Source organism: Eretmochelys imbricata, chromosome 6 (assembly GCF_965152235.1).
Source record: "Eretmochelys imbricata isolate rEreImb1 chromosome 6, rEreImb1.hap1, whole genome shotgun sequence".
In the NCBI taxonomy this organism is placed as follows: Eukaryota; Metazoa; Chordata; order Testudines; family Cheloniidae; genus Eretmochelys; species Eretmochelys imbricata.
Window position 1 is genome coordinate 105,398,610 of NC_135577.1, and position 17,426 is coordinate 105,416,035.

General features: G+C 42.9%; 1 protein-coding gene across 10 annotated transcripts in view; it reads right to left on the reverse strand.

Moving 5' to 3' along the window:
- DICER1 (dicer 1, ribonuclease III) overlaps window positions 1-16,860 on the reverse strand; it is a 103,057-nt gene extending 86,197 nt beyond the window's left edge. For all 10 annotated transcript variants that reach the window (XR_013346424.1, XM_077819323.1, XM_077819318.1 and 7 more), the window contains exon 1: window positions 16,728-16,860. The gene's annotated coding sequence lies outside the window, so the exon portion shown is untranslated. The remainder of the gene's footprint in view (window positions 1-16,727) is intronic.
- Between the last annotated feature and the right edge of the window lie 566 nt (window positions 16,861-17,426).

Sequence of the window (17,426 nt, forward strand, 5' to 3'; positions counted from 1 at the left end):
AATTCTGGCACAAGAACAAATGGATACAAACTGGCCATCAGTAAGTTTAGGCTTGAAAGTAGACAAAGGTTTCTAACCATCAGAGGAGTGCACTTCTGGAACAGCCTTCCAAAGGGAGTAGTGGGGGCAAAATAACCTAACTTCTTTCATGACGCAGCTCGATAAGTTTATGGAGGGGATGGTATGGCGAGATTGCCTACAATGGCATGTGACCCATCTGTGACCGCTATCAGCAAGTATCTCCAATGCCAGAGATGGGGAGGGCTCTGAGTGATTACAGAGAACTCTTTCCCAGGTGTCTGGCTGGTGGGTCTTGCCCACATGCTAGGTTGCACCCGATTGTCACATTTTGGGTTGAGAAGGAATTTTCCCCCAGATTAAAGTGGCAGAAACCCCGGGTTGTTTTGGGGGTGTTTTTTGCCTTTCTCTGCAGCATGGGGCATGGGTCACTTGCTGCTTTGAACTAGAGTAAATGGTGATTCTCTGTAACTTGAAGTCTTTAAGATTGGAGGACTTCAGTAACTCAGCCCGAGGTTATGGGCCTATATCGAAGTGGTGGGTGAGGTTCTGTGGCCTACAATGTGCAGGAAATCACTAGATCGGGGTTCTCAAACTTCATTACACTGCAATCCCCTTCTGAGAACAAAACTTACTACATGACCCCCCAGGATGGGGGGGGGACGGGACACCAAAGCCTGAACCTGCCCAAACCCCACTGTCCTGGGGGCGTGGGGGGGGGAGGTGCCCAAACCCCACCACTTTAGGTGCGGGAGGTCAAAGTACAAGGGCTTCAGCCCCAGGCAGTGGGGCTCAGGCTTCGGCTCTGGCCCCGGGCTCCAGCAAGTCTAATACCAGCCCCAGCGACCCCATTAAAAGAGGGTCCTGACCAACTCTGGGGTCACAACCCACAATTTGAAAACCACTGGACTAGAGGATAGTGGTCCTTTCTGGCCTTAAAGTCTTTGAGTCTGTTACTTTTAGTTAATGTTATAAAGCACATGCTGAAGATGAAAATTTGTATTAACTACTCTATGTATTATAAAATGAGATCAAAAAGTGTTTAAACACAACTTCCTTTGTACTTTATTTTTTTCTTGTTCCTTTAGAGTCAAGCAATATTTGCTGTTCAAATGCTTTAAATTATAAATTTAAATATTCAAAGTTGTTTAGCAACATAGCAATCCCTTTTCTTCTATTTAATCCCATGGCACTAAGAGTCAGGAATTTTCAATGTAAACAGTAAGAGGAGACTTCCAGTCCAACTGCATATGTTTTTAGAGGTGTAAAAGCCCTACTTCTTACAACAAAGTGTTCACATTATAAATATTTCACACAAAAAAAGTGTTCAATAGAATTGTGAAATATTACAGATAACTCCCAAACTGTTCCTTGTGAAACTAGCTCCAATGTCAGTAACTGCTAGTAACAGAACTCCTTGACAGAACAAGGAGTAATGGCCTCAAGTTGCAGTGGGGGAGGTTTTGGTTGGTTATTAGGAAAAACTTTTTCACTAGGAGGGTGGTGAAGCACTGGAATGGGTTACCTAGGGAGGTGGTGGAATCTCCTTCCGGAGAGGTTTTTAAGGTCAGGCTTGACAAAACCCTAGCTGGGATGATTTAGTTGGGGATTGGTCCTGCTTTGAGCAGGGGGTTGGACTAGATGACCTCCTAAGGTCCCTTCCATTCCTGATATTCTATGATTCTAAGGCTGACATCAATTTAGCCTGTAAATACAAACTGATAAACTACAATCTACATAAACCCTGCAAGCTTTAACCCCAATAATGACTTCCAAATAACCAACATTAGAAGCAACTCAATGTAGTTTTTGAGGGAATTCTGGAAAAGTGCTCCTATCCCACCTGTGCTATCCCGAGTAACCCATTTGATCTCCTTTTCATATATTATAAAGATTGTAGCCTCTCCTAAGTTAAAAATTGCAACCAACTTTCATTATGAAGCCTTAGTAAAAATATTTCAGAGACTAACCAATTTATTTGAGCATGAGCTATTACCAGCAGGATAGTGAGTTTGTGTGTGTGGTTTTTGAGGGGGTGAGAGAACCTGGATTTGTGCAGGAAATGGCCCAACTTGATTATCATGCACATTGTGTAAAGAGTTGTCACTTTGGATGGGCTATCACCAGCAGGAGAGTGAATTTGTGTGTGGGGGGTGGAGGGTGAGAAAACCTGGATTTGTGCTGGAAATGGCCCAACCTGATGATTACTTTAGATAAGCTATTACCAGCAGGACAGTGGGGTGGGAGGAGGTATTGTTTCATATTCTCTGTGTATATATAAAGTCTGCTGCAGTTTCCACGGTATGCATCCGATGAAGTGAGCTGTAGCTCACGAAAGCTCATGCTCAAATAAATTGGTTAGGCTCTAAGGTGCCACAAGTACTCCTTTTCTTTTTGCGAATACAGACTAACACGGCTGTTACTCTGAAAAATATTTCAGCAATATTCGGGGGGCGGGGGGAGGAAGAAGAGACCTGTTTTTCTCTGTAAGTCACTAAAAAGTTACCAGGTTTCAGAGTAACAGCCGTGTTAGTCTGTATTCGCAAAAAGAAAAGGAGTACTTGTGGCACCTTAGAGACTAACCAATTTATTTGAGCATGAGCTTTCGTGAGCTACAGCTCACTTCATTGGATGCAAAAAGCTCATGCTCAAATAAATTGGTTAGTCTCTAAGGTGCCACAAGTACTCCTTTTCTTTTTTTAAAAAGTTACCCTGATTTGTGATTTTCACTTTTATTTATTTCAATCTAGCTCACCTTGTTGCTACTGCTTACAATTTCCCATACAGTTAATGACTTTTGTTGTGGATAGTTTGGGATCAAAGATGATTAATTTCAAGCAGGAGTTAAGGGCCCATTTGTTCACAGTTATTTCAAGGGGGTATGGTCTGGGTCTCACACCCAGGCATTACCCTAGCCTTCACCGGAGCCCACCCCATGGGAGCAGGAAAAAATAGGATAAAGAAGGAAGACGCACAACTTTTATGTTAGCATATTTAATGTATGTTCCTTTATGTACTCATTCTCTCTAAGTTTGGGAGAAAAGGAGTGGAATGGATATGTTAAGCACTTATATTAAAGTTTAAAATACCCTCCTATAGGGATCCTTAACTATGATGTCATGACTGCATAATATTGCTGGATAATTTGGATTCTAGAGTTACGTAATTAGGAAAAAAAGAACCTAAAATTCACCAAAAGTCTGCAAAATTCTTGGACAAAGGATGACCTTGCACCTTCAAATCCCCACCTTATTTGGAGAATGGTCCCAAAAAATGTAAATGTATACAGTTATTAACAGATACCATATAAGCAATTGGATTTCGTCTTCCGCAGAGAAAGAGGTTATTGGCAGTGCAAAATTCTCCCCCTTCAATTCCTTTATACAGAAGGTACTCATTATGGCAAGAAGGAGGAGGGGGGTAAGAAAGGCCCCAAATAATTTTGGCACTCTCCAAAATCTTATGGTCCTGCGGACAGGAGCTTAAGGCAAATGTGGGGACAAGAACTGTTTAGCAAGCAAATCACAAAATACTAAAGCCTTCTCGGTTTCTGTGTGGAGCAAATAAAACCTAATTGATTTAAACCATTTTATTTAATGACGAACTAAATTATAAATGCTGTATTTTGGTAGAGGGAGGGGGACAGGTGTTAAATACCACTACTAGTAGGTCTTTTGGAGTTTTACAAAACTGCTACAAGCAAAAAAAAAAAAATAAAAAAATTAAGGCCTTGACCTGCAAAGACAGAGGCCATATTTATATTACAAAGTTAAGTCGACTTTCCGTAAAGTGACATTGAGCCTCCAATTTAAGCAAGCAGATCTTGCGTCCACACTACGCTCACTGTGTCAGCAGGATGCAAGTCCTGCTAGGGAGGATGCATTGACACACTGAGCACTGCATTATGGGTAGCTATCCCACAGTGCACGTAGCTGAGTGGAATTTTGGGTTGGGCTTGCAATGCCTTATGGGACCAAAACATTGGCATGGGTGTTTATGGGAACATGGTGTTAGCCTACCATGATGGCACTTACCTCCCCCTCCTTCCTTCTCTGAAATCAACAGCAAACAAGCCAAGCCTTTTTCATAAGCCTGGATTACCTACGCGGATACCATAGCACGAGAAACATGGACCCCATTCAGCTTTACACTGTTGTTATGAACATTACAAACATCTTGCGCCTTATCCTGCAGTATTTACACAGCCTATACAGGAGCCACCGTGTAGAACAATGCGATGCCATGCAAGCAGCCCTGCTGGAAGACAGAGCGGAGCAATTGACAGTTGCTGGTGACAGTCACGCATCACCTTGACGCTGTTGAGTGCCATTTCTGGGCCCAGGAAACAAGTACTGACAGGTGGGACTGCATCATTATGTGGCCATGGGACGATAGCCGTGGCTGCAGAACTTTCTAATGCATAAGGCCACTTTCCAGGAACTGTGTGAAGAGCTTTCCCCAGCCCTGAAGCGCAGCAATACTGAAATAAGAGCTGCTCTGACAGTGGAGAAGCGAGTGGTGATAGCTCTGTGGAAGCTTGCCCCACTGTTCGCTAGCAGTTTGGCATTGCATCAATTTGGAGTGGGTAAATCTACCATGGGATCTGTTCTGATCCAAGTTTGCAGAGGCATTAACAGACTTCTGCTAAGAAGGGCAGTGACTCTGGGCAACGTGCAGGACATAGTGGATGGGTTTGCCGCAGTAGGGTGTAACGACACTGGTTCTGGTGGGACCCAACTGAGAGTGCCAGTTCAGGACAAATTGCTTAAAGCAGGGCAGTTACAGCCCAAGGCTGGGGGTTTTCCACCTCTAAGGCAAACCAAATCAGCCAGACAGAGAGGACTTTGGTTTTACCCCACTGGCCAACCACAAGTCACACAAGCAATTCCCTTAGACACCCCAGTTTCCCAGTATCACCACCAGAGCCACTTGTTATGGGGACGAATGGTTATGAAAATCAATATCCCAGTAAAAGAAAAAAGGTTTGCCCGACACCAAAGGACCAAGCCCCAGACCCAGGTCAATATACAAATCAGATCTTACCCACAAATCATGCTGTTCCCAATCCTTTAGAGTCTAAAATCTAAAGGTTTATTCATAAAAGGAAAAAGATATAGATGAGAGCTAGAACTGGTTAAACGGAATCAATTACATACAGTAATGGCAAAGTTCTTGGTTCAGGCTTGTAGCAGTAATAGAATAAACTGCAGGCTTAAATCAAGTCTCTGAAGTACATCCACTGCTGGGATGGGTCATCAGTCCTTTGTTCAAAGCTTCAGTGTAGTAAAGTTCCTCCAGAGGTAAGAAGCAGTATTGAAGACAAGATGGAGATGAGGCATCAGCCTTTTATAGTCTCTTGCCATATGGTCTTTCTTTCTTTGTCCCAAAGACAAGCTGTCCATCACATGGCATGGAAAAACCTCAGAGATCTGTCCATACGCAGGTCCCTGCATACCTTGCTGAGTCACAAGGTGTATCTGCCTTCACTCAATGAGTCAGTTGTATAGCTGATGGTCCTTAATGGGCCATCACGCAGGCTAGGCAGAGCTGACACCAACTTGTCTGGGGTGTCACCCAGAAGCATAGCACAAGTTTGAACTACAGACAATATAGAGCCAATACTTATAATTTTAAATACAAAAATGATACATGCATACAGATAGTATAATCATAACCAGCAAACCATAATCTTGTCTTAGACACCTTATTTGACCCCCTTTATACAAGATTTGGTGCCACTACAGGACCTTGGTTGCAACAATGTTCTATATGGTCCCAGATTATGTCAATAACGTCACACAGGGTTCCCTAACTGCAGTGAGGCGATAAACGGAACACAACCTATCTTGGTACCAGACCACCTTGTAAAAGAGTACATAAACCGAAAGGGGCACTTCTCAATGGTGTTGCAAGAGCTGGTGGATCACAGGGGCTGTTTCACTGACATTGGAAAGGTGCATGATGCGCGCATCTTTAGGAACACAGGTCTGTTCAGAAACCTGCAAGCAGGGACTTCCTTTCCAGACTGCAAAATAACCAGTGGTGATGTTGAAATGCCAATCATGATCCTGGGAGACCCAGCCTATTCCTTGCTCCCATAGCTCATGAAGCTGTACACTGGCAGTCCGGACAGCAGTAAGGATTGGTTCAACCATCGGCTGAGGAAGTGCAGAATGGTGATGGAATGTGCCTTTGGACATTTAAAAGCTCGCTGGTGCTGTTTGCTTACTAGGTTAGACCTCAGTGAAAACAATATTCCCTTTGTAATTGCTGCCTGCTGCGTGCTCCACAATATCTGTGAAACCAAGGGAGAAAAGTTTCCACTGGGATGAGGGGCTGAGGCAGATCGCCTGGCAGCAAAACACCAGGGCAATACAAGAGCACATCCAGGGTCTCTGCATCTCTGTGAGGCTTTGAATACAAGTTTCAGCAATGAGCCAGAGTAATATGACACTTATCTGTGTTGTTCCTTACCAAACGGTCCCCTCTATTGTATTTTTTTCCCTCTAAACTCCACCCCCACCAACCACCATATGTTGATTGAAAAAAGAGCCTTTTCTCCTCAATCCATTAAGTTTTATTATGCACACAAACACAGAGACAGCAAAGAAAAGTGATATAACCCGGGGCAAAATGGCTAATAACACTGTGGGAGGAGAAAAAAGAAAAATTTGCTTACAGATGCACTGCAACAACAATCAAAGGTGTGGGAATGGGTGTCTTCTGGTCCTTGTACCCGCCCCTGGTGTTGAGTGCAAGGGATACTTAACCACTTCTCCCCTGCCACATAGGACAGTTGGGCAGGAGGATGTAGAACTGGGTGATGATGGCGACAGGTTCAGCATAGGCTGCAGAGGGACTCTAGTATCCAGCTTCCTTTCTTAAACCTCAACCAGATGCCTCAACATGTCTGATTGCTCCTTCATAATCCACAGCATCTCTTCATGCATGGCGCACACTTGTTCCCTGCATGCTTTCCTGTCCTCCATGTCCAGGTTCTCGGACAGTATAATCCTCCATGCTCTGAGCTCCATCTTGTCAGTCTCAGAGGCACACATTAACTCACTGAACATGTCCTCCTGAGTCTTCTTTTTCCACCTTCTAATCTGGGAAAGTCTCTGTCCCGGTGTGGAAGATGCACCGACGGACCAGATTTCAGCAGCAAGGAATGCAAAGCACAAGGGTAGCACTGACAGTGCATACATTGTTTCTGGTGTAAGGTTAACTTTTTTTTAAATAAAAAAACCACCCCTCAATACACTTCACTGCAAGCCACAACATAATCACAACTGCTGGCTATTGCAAGAATTGGTTTGCTGCTTCAGCCATGGTGAGTAAGGCCACGAGCCATGGGTGAGAGGTCTTATGCTGCTACTTTTGCGAAGACATCTTTGGGATCACAGGTTGGAACTTGAAGAAAGCCCCTGTTCCCCTAGCAATCTGGATGGTGCTTGAGGACCGGCACCAGAGTAACACCCCCCCGCCATGGTTTTTTTTTTGTTTTTTTTTTTTACAAAAGCAGCACCAGGTCGGGGGAGGGGGGGGAGAACAGAAACCCCACCCCCTTTCCTCCAACCCCAATGCTGCTTGCAATATACTTTGATCCCTTCCAACCACAACCACGGCATGTTTGGGAAAGCATGATTGGGTGATCCAGGTTCTCGGACAGCACAATCCTCCATGTGCTGAGCTCCATCTTGTCACTCTCAGAGGCACACATTAACTCACTGAACATGTCCTCTTGAGTCTTCTTTTTACCAAACGGGGGTGGGGGGACGGATTACTTGTTGAATTGTTTGCGGTTTAAGGGCTAGCATTGAAAACTTCCCATTGCCCCTAGGTGACCATATACGATATTACTCTGGGTACAGAGACCTGGTCCTTATGCTGCAATGCTGTGTGCTGCAATGATGCCGGCAGAGTTCCCAGGGCTGGCCTGTGCCAGCTGACTTAGGCTTGGCCTGTGGGGCTGTTCCATTTCTGTGTACATTTCCAGTCTTGGGCTGGAGCCTGGCCTGGCCTTGCCTTGGGCTGTTTCGTTTCTGGGTAGACTTCCGGGCTTGTGCTGGAACCTGGTCTCTGGGACCCTGCAAGGTGGGAGGGTCCCAGAGCTCAGGCTACAGCCCTAGCCCAGAAGTCTAGACAACAATGGAACAGCCCCACAGCAAAGCCCAAGTCAGTTGGCACAGGGATCTAGTTGCTGTGTAGACATACCCTCAATTACCATTTGTCTAACAAGTTATCTTTGTTATAGTTGAGCAAACTGCACTGTATTTTAAATTTTGCAGATACCCATTACACCTACTTTTTTGTTCAGATTAAACCACCAAAAAATTATTGTGTGTAACCCCTAGTTTGATTGGAAATGTGTACTCACAAGAAGTGCCTTCCCCAGCATCACACTCTGCCGCCAACTGGTCCTGTGAAGGGATATACTCCAGAGTTAAAAACAGTCCTTGGCTGTTGGGGAGAATGAATCCTCTGCTTGCCTGCCTCACACTTCTCCTCCTACTACTCAACAATGTCCTCCTCGTTGTTGCTCAAAGTCCCCTGGAAGCACTCTCGGGTAGTGGAGGGGTCACCACTGAGAATCGCATGTAGCTCCTCATAAAAGCAGCATGTCTGCGCGGCAGAACCAGAACGACTGTTTGCCTCCTTTGTCTTTTGGTATGCTTGCCGAAGCTCCTTTATTTTCACATGGCACTGCTGCATGTCCCTGGTGTTGCCCCTCTCCCCATGCAATCTTGGCATAGATATCAGCATTTCTTCTTCTGTATCAGCGCTCTGCCTGCACAGACTCTTCTCCTCACACAGCAATAAGATCCTCCACCTCCTGTGTACTCAATGCTGGAGCGCATCTGCAGCCTTGAGTCTCCATGATCAGCTGTGCTGGCGAGCTCTCCATGCTGATCAAACAGGAAATGAAAATTCAAAAGTTCCCAGGGCTTTAACAGGAGCAGCTGTTTCCTGTGTACCTAGCTAGCGTGCAGTAGAGTTGAAAGTGCTCTCCAGAGCAGTCACAGCAGAGCACTGTGGGACACCTCCTGGAGGCCAATTCCTTCGAATTACACAACACAGTGTCTACACTATCCTTATGTCGACTCAACTGATATGCCTCTCTCAGAGGTAGAGTACAGAAGTTGACTTTACAGGCCACTTAGGTTGGCAGAAAGGACTCGGTAGTGTAGACACAGATTTAATGTGGCTTATGTCAACCTAAGTTTGTAGTGTAGACCAGGCCAGAAGCAAGTATATAGCTTAACTCACATGACTAGTGCCATTGACTTCAATGGGACTACTCATATGCTTAAAGATAAGCATGCTATGTGCATCAGGCACTAAACCTGTATTTTTATTAAAAATTTCTTTGTGACATAAAATCTTTGCCATTTCAAAACAAAACTGCTGCAACATTAACAATGAAAAGTTATTTAGACTTTCAGTACACTAACACAGTTACTATAAACTTTTTTGTACACAGGCAAAAATTTTCAAACACTGAAGTCTAAAATTAGGTTCTAAAGCCCATATTTAGGCTCCTAAGGCTGACACTGTCAAAAACACCTAAATGACTTTGGAGCGTAAATCCCATTAATTTCAAATGATAAAGCCTGGTAGAGGAGTACAGCCAGGTTGAAGCTGTTCAGCTTTCTTGATTTATGGAAATTCAGTGAATCAGAAGATGGTGCTACTGGTAAATATAGTGCAGGCTATTTGCTAATCAATTTTGTGTTGTTCTCATGGTCAGGATATTAATGAGATCTTAGTCTTTCCATAGATCATCATGTTAAATGAGAAACTTCTTAGAAAAAAAGTAGTATGTAAAATCTAAAATTACACTAACAATTAGGATACTAGAGAAATAAGTACAAAATGTCCACTTTAACAATTTAAGACTTTGAAGTGGAAAGTAGACACTAGCAACATGTACATTTTAAAATGTTTTTTTTAAATCATGATTTTTATCCACCCTGCTCTGTTCCTACTCCTTTCCAGACTTGCTTTGAATAAGCAAAAGCTTAGATGCGGGAGTTTAGTTTCTTTCCAAATTTAACCTTCGTTATTAGATTTTACAGTAGCTAGCTCTGTGCTTATGAACCTACTGAAATCTTTCATTAGATATCCAAACACACAAGTTTGTTCAACCTAGTTTCTTCTTCCCAGATGTCATATTAGACAGAAGGTCTTCAGAACACTTACTTTGGTCCAAATCATGGCTTTGCTTAGCCAATTTTAGTGACATAAGCAGCTCAAGATGACTGCACCAGCGATCCTAATCAAGCATCTCTCGTTACAAAAAACAAAGTATCTAAATGGAAAGTGAGAGAAAGGGAGGAGTGTGGGATAAAGAATTAGCTGAATAAAGGAAAGAGTATTTTATATATCATGGAACATGAAATTATTTAGCACGAGTGAAAGATTTGGATAACAGGCTTTTGACTGTTGCTGAGAAACACACACTAACTTATCTTCTTTCCTGCAGTCTTGTGTTAATGGTCTTGCTCTAATAGCAATAAACGTAGAGTTCCAGAAGCAAGCCCCTTATTGATTATTCAGGGAAAGAAGTGATTGAGTTTAGTAGGAGAGAAGATCAGTGGTGGTGAGCACCAGGGATAGAATGGACTGATCGAAATTTTTAGAAATTATAAATATTCTTGGCAATCAACTTCCATTTTTAAAAAAGTTACAGGCATATTGCTTGAAACCCTGCCAGAAAAGAACACCTGCTCCTCCCAGTCACAACATACCGGATAACATTTAGTGTAATTCCTTGTAGGCCCTTATTCACTGAGATAAAGGCAATCAGGCTGTCTGTCTGTAAACAGTATTGCTGAAACCATGACTTTCCTTACTGGAACTCCCCTTCCATTCTGCATATATAAAATGCAGCTCTGAACAGACTGAAGTTTTGCCAGAGCACTCACTATTAACCAAGACACAGGTTTCACGTATCAGGCCCTATACAAGTAAAGCACTAACTATGTTAAGAAAGCACAGAAAAAAATTACTTGTCTCTTCGGACTTGATCACGTCTTTCCAAAACCCATGAAGCTCATAAACCTTTTTGGCATTCTCCCAGTTCCTTTCAACCAAGTACTTCAAGGTGAAGTGCAGGCCTAGAGCGCCTATAATCTTAAAAAAAAAAAAATACCACACACACACACAAAAAAAACCAAAAAACACCCCACCTGCTCCTCCAAAATTTTGTCATCTGTTAAAGCTCAAGCTTTTTCCTCAAAAGATCCCAGTAGGAAAATTCCTGATTAAATGCTCTAGTTACCATTGTTGAAGAGAAATTCCACCATACTGAGCATCTTCTGATGGTTTTTCAACTACTTTCAATTCTAATAAGATCTATTTATCTATTCAAAACATAATCCTAGGATTTAAAATACCCTTGATCCAGCCTTGTGAATTGATTTGATCCAAATTTAAGATATATTAACAGCAAGTCGTAATTTTAATTTTCAAAGGGTGAATTGCCCTTGATGCCTTACTCCTGTGAGGAGTGGATTAGGGGGACCTATATCAACTAAAATGTAAGCGCTTTGAAGGTAGCCTGCAAAGTTCATTGTGCTTTTTTTGCTTCTCTGCAATTTATAAAATATGAAAGATGTTTTTGTCTTAAACAGAAAATTCAGGTTGCCCTATTTGGAAGCCTATGGTGACTGAAGAATGAATGACATTATACAATATGAATTAGGAAAGTGAAAGCTGAGCAACTGAGAAGGGAAGGAATTTTTAGAAAGCCTGTTAAAAATAATTTGGTTTTGTTAACACCTGTTTAGCTCCAATCAATAATGAACATTCTGAAGAAAGGAAGTCCTAGCCAAAAAACTGTACACCCCTGCCACTTCAATTAAGGTGCAAGACAGCTCACAATACACCTGCTCTGAGACAACCAAGAAGTACTCCAGCAACAGTGGCAAAGACCAATTTTAGTAATCCAGATACTTCTATTTTTTTTCCTTTTTAGAAAGAACTTTTCAGGCCCTCATAAAGCAGTAAAAATGGTATAAGCCACTTTTTAAAAAAATCCTCTGTAGGGAACCTTCGCATCTCTCTCTTGCATCCATGTGCGCAACTCAGATAGCGCCACTGTTTTTAAGATCTTGGAGATTATCCAGACAACACGGTAGTAGACTGCATAAACAGCAACTAAAAGATAGACTTCTACTTATTGATCAAGGATATTTTCCAAAGACTTTTTCACAAAGATCACATCATTTCTGATTCATATATTAGATTTGTGCCAGACCTATTATTCAAGTTTACTTATTAAAAAGGTAACTCAAATTCAACTACCTGTAAAACACTTTTTTTCTTAATTGTTCTAACAGGGAAAAAAAGAAAATCTATCAACAATACCTAGTGAGGTCAGCTATAGACTCATCAACTTACATCTGTGCAACCTGGCTGGGTGGTGGACCAGCACAACGGATACACAATCTCAAATCAAAACAAAGCTAAAGGGCCTAACCACACTTGTTGCTATCCCCATAAATTAAAAAAACCCACACCAAGCATCCTCTATTAGTGATCATACTTTTAACTACATGTCATACACAAATTTCAAACTAACATTTTTAAGGGCCTGTTGCCTAAGAAAATTCCCAGGTAACATGTTTTACTACTAATTTATATTACATTTATATCTACAGGCATCATCATCTAGACAACATACAATCACAGGAAAAGACAATCCCTGCTCCAAAGAACTAACAATATAAATCGAAAGGATATACAAAGAAAAGAAGGAAAAACAGGTGCACAGATGCTAAGTAACTTGCCCAAGGTCACACAGCAGTTCAATAACAGAGCTAGGGATAGTCCCAGGTCAGCAGCCTAGCCACTAAACCATAATGGCTCTGAACTTAGTTTTTAAAATAGCTATCAATTACTAAGGATGTTAACCCTTAAGCAAATGTTATAGTTTTCTCAAAATAAACCCAAGCCCAGAAAGAAAAAAAACAAACCACACACCACACAAGAATATGTTATGGTCACATTTTTAACAATGCTCCTCTATCCCTATATTGTGAGGTAACAATTATGAAGCGCAGAGAAGTTAAGTAAATTGGCCAAGGACACACTGAGTCAGTATGAGTTGGAAGAAAGCAACACATAATCTAGTCTTCAGACAACAAGATTGTTGCAGACAACTTAAGAAGAGATATTACTATTTTTCTGCCTCTTTCCTGCCCACTAGCAAAAAGACGAGTTTGTTGTCGCTGCTGTTCCTACGCATAAGCAGGTGCATCAATGAAAGCGATCTTCTTGAGGTTTATGTTACAGCTCCTCTACCCCAAGAGTATCAGCAATATGAAATTTAGCAGCTTACGTCAATCTAACTCGGAAAGCATCTATGCTAAAATGTTGCTCCTGCCCATGTAACTTTCCCACTATGCCAACTTAATAACTCCACCTCTGTGAGAGGTGTAGTGCTTAGGTCATCATAGTTAGGTCGATACAGAATCAGTACAGACACTGCATTGCTTACATCGAATGTTGCAGCCTTTCATAAGCCATTCCACTATGCCCCACACTGACCGTTAAATCAGTGCAAGTGGTAAGGATGTGCACTGCCAGAACAAGGAGTGTAGTGTGGACATGCAAAAACGATTTAATTACTGCAGTGGCTGTATGTCGACATAACTTAAGTGGACATAATTCTGTAGCGTAGACATACCCTTATGAAATCAGATCAATTTCAGTAAGCTAATGCAGTCTGTAGTAAAGAACAAAAGCAGCAAGAGATGATCCTGGGCATACTGCTAACCCTTCAAACCTGAAAATCTGTGACAACTGACCAAACTGTGGAATACCTGAGTTTTCTAGTGTGCTGCTCTTTAAATGATTAATAAAAAACAGTTTTACATTGTGTAAACTAACCATCTTTTAAACAGAAAACTGAAACTAGAAATATCATCATGTGCAACCATAAGGCTCTCCCCACATGGGCCATCAGCACCGTTTGAATACTAGACCTTCAGATTCCCACCACAAACCTCTATTGTTTGAGCTAAAGTAGTAACTCTCCCTCTATGTCAGCATTTCTCATCCAGTTTGTCGTGTCTCCTAGGGTAGTTACAAAGCGTTAGAAATTTTATTACAATCTATACCAAAGAAAATCTCATTTCCCCACTCCCACATATCCTTACCGTTCAAGTGTTCTCTTTCATCCTCTTGAAAAACAAAAATTAAATAGGCTTGTTAAAATTGATGCACTTACATTTTTTACTCTTATTTTATGTAAGAGGATTTTTTTTTATGTAAGAGGATTGTGAATGTTTTTGACTTCAAAAAAGTAGTGGCAATCTGAAAAGGTTGAGCGACTTTGCTCTATATGAGCTAAGCACCAGAAGGAGATGGGACATGTTATCAGTAGGTCACACACTATTTGCTAGATAGCAGCAGAATTTTGGAGATCATGAATCTCTGGTTCTGGGAGTGGAATAAAGGAACCATCATACTAGATCAGACCAGTGGTCCATCTATTCTAGTATTCTGTCACTAACAGTGGCCAGTACCAGATGCTTCAGATGAAGGTACAAAAGAAAAAGACCAAGAAAACAACCTTGCAATAGATAGTTATTGAGATTAGATTATACATGAGCATTTATATCCCTCCCAAAACTCTTGCCTATACTCTTCATATTTACAATAACTAGTTATCCATATAGCTGTATAATTTTTTTTTAAATCCTCTTAAGCTCTTGCTCTCAACCATATCATGCAGTTAGATCTACAGGCTAATCGCACATTGTGTGAAAAAGTATTTCCATCTATCAGTTTTAATTTTCCATCTCTCAGTGTCTCTCAGTACCCTATTGTTCTTATACTAAGAAAAAGAATAGACAAACATTCCTGATTTCGCATGAGAGATAGGAATATTGATCTGATAAACACATAATGAAAGACAGTGTGGATGAATTGGTAAGGCTTGTGTTCTACCCCCAGCTCTGCCAGAAATGACTGCAAGTTAGCTATCTGTAAAATGGGAAAAATTATATTTTACAGACCTCTTGAGCGGCTTATAAGGCCTGGCTCAATAATAAAGGTTATGAAGCGAGCAGAAATATGGATACAAAAATTTGAACTCTGTGCCTGAAATGCATTGTCACTGGACTTTTTCCTAGGCTACAGAATATTTGAATGAGGAATCTTTCACTAGTGCAATCTAGCAGTTTTGAGCACCATCATCTCTATGAATTAAAAGTGAAGGAATAGGAGAAAAATCACAACTATTTACTGGGTGAGCTGCTTAGGCCTAAATAGGAGCATTTTCATATTTTTATTAAGTACTACAGATTGTGACCCCACAAGCTGTGATCCAGTGTAGAAGGTCCCTCCCTTTAGAAAAGTATTTTAAGATATAATCAATCCCCATATATCAAACCACCAAAAAAGACCAGCTATTAAAAATATGTATGTAACTCTGCTTCTGTACATAACACTTCATAAATATAAAAGACATGTTCATTGTCCCAATGAATTTACAATCTAAAGCAGAAAGACAAGACACCGGACAACAGTTCAAGAGATGGAGGATGAGCATTACTAAACATATACTGACTAGTTGACTAAAGATATAGGTCAAGCTTTTTTCACTTTTGTGGGGTGGGCGGGGGGGAGGGAAAAGATGTGTCTAGATTTGTAAACTAAATTGGCAGAATATCTCTCACCCACTAGTGGAATGCATCCTCACTGGGCTTAAACAGTCAATTGATGTTTAAAAAAAAAAAATGAACACCCACAACTGATAATATTAAGCGCAAAAGATCTTCTAAGTAAGTTTTTAGTGATCAAAGTTAACCTAATCAATAAGATATTTTCTATCAAAGAATGCCTGTTACCTCTGGAAGAAAACAAATACACAAGTGTCCGAGTTTGTTTCAGGTTATATCAATACATGACCCACTTTTTAAATTTTTTTCTATTGTAGAGCTTTCTATAGCATGTGGCACTAGAATAGCTAAATGCTTTAATGGCACTACTTAGACTTTGTAATATTTTGCATACAAGTTTTGGAGAAGGACCTTTTAATTTTATCACTGTATATTTACAGAATGCAGGACGCCCCTCGTTTCAACTGGGGGAGATGGCGAAGAAAGAGAGGGATAATAAAAAACCTTAAAATATTACTCCAGGGGAGCTTTAAGTTAGAACTCCTCTCCTCCGCCCGCAACTCATACCCAGAACAAGGGCCCCTTTAGCAGATGGTCCATGAGTAGGCGTGAGGAAGCAGCTCCCGGGTGCCACAGGCCTGTCGTCTGAAGGGGCAGCGGTGTCCGGGACGGGGCCCAAGAGCCTAGCGCACACGCCTCAGCAGGCCCCAAGTGCTGCTGGCCTTGGGGCGAGAGAAGACAAAGCCAGCGAGAAGGACTGGGAGACCCTTCGCCCTGGGCTCCACCGAGCCGGGGCCACAGGGGCAAGGGGAGTGGCGGGGCCCGCGGCAGGCAGAGCCCGGGGGGTGGCTGCGCCGGGGGCCCTGCGCGGCTCCGGCAGGTGGACATGCCTTGCAGCCAGCGGGAGAGAAGGGAGGCTCAGCCGGGCGCCAAGGGCTGGGGAAGGGGGCTGAGCCGCGCACATGCTCGGAGCGGGCGGTGACCACTCGCCCGGCAGAAACTGCCCATCCCCGGTGTTGGGTCCCCGAGCCCGCCATGAAGCCTTCGGCGAGGGCACATGCCAGAGCCGCCGCCTCCTACCTGCCGGACTGGACCCAGCCCAGAGCTTCCAGACTACAGGCCGCGTCTCATTGTGCTGCTCCCGCCGCCATTTCCCCGCCGCCGCCGCCTCACTCCCCCCAGCTGTCAGGTTCCTCCATTCACCTGGGCCCGGGACAGCCTCCTGCCCTCCCTTCCCCCTGCGAGGCTGGTCCTACGCAAATAGAGCACCGCCCGAGCTCTCCGCCCACAACAATAGGCCCGCCCAACGCAGGCAGCGTACTCGTGCTCTGAGAATTCCATCCCCCATAGCTCACACCCTCCACCTCCCCAGCCCATGAGAGCAGTGAGGCGATTGGACTAAAAATGGGGGTGAGAGGTCAAAGGTTGAGAGGAAGACCAATTAGGTGACAGGAGACAGCAAACGCTTAGGCCGACTGGCGTCTTCCGCGGACTCACGTGTGTTCCTTCTCACACTCAATTCCCTGCTGAACTCTGCGTGGCGCGAGATGGCATCACACGCAGATGCCCTCTCCCTGCACGGGGGCTGGGGGGGTAGAACGCGCAGATGTCTCCTCCATCTCCCTGCATAAGCGGTCGGGGTGCTTACCTCGCATAGCTGCCCCCTCCCACTAGGGTTGCCAAGCCTCCAGGATTGTCCTGGAGTCTTCAAGAATTGAAAGATTAATTTTTAATTAAAGATTAGAATCATAAAATATCAGGGTTAACAGGAACCTCAGG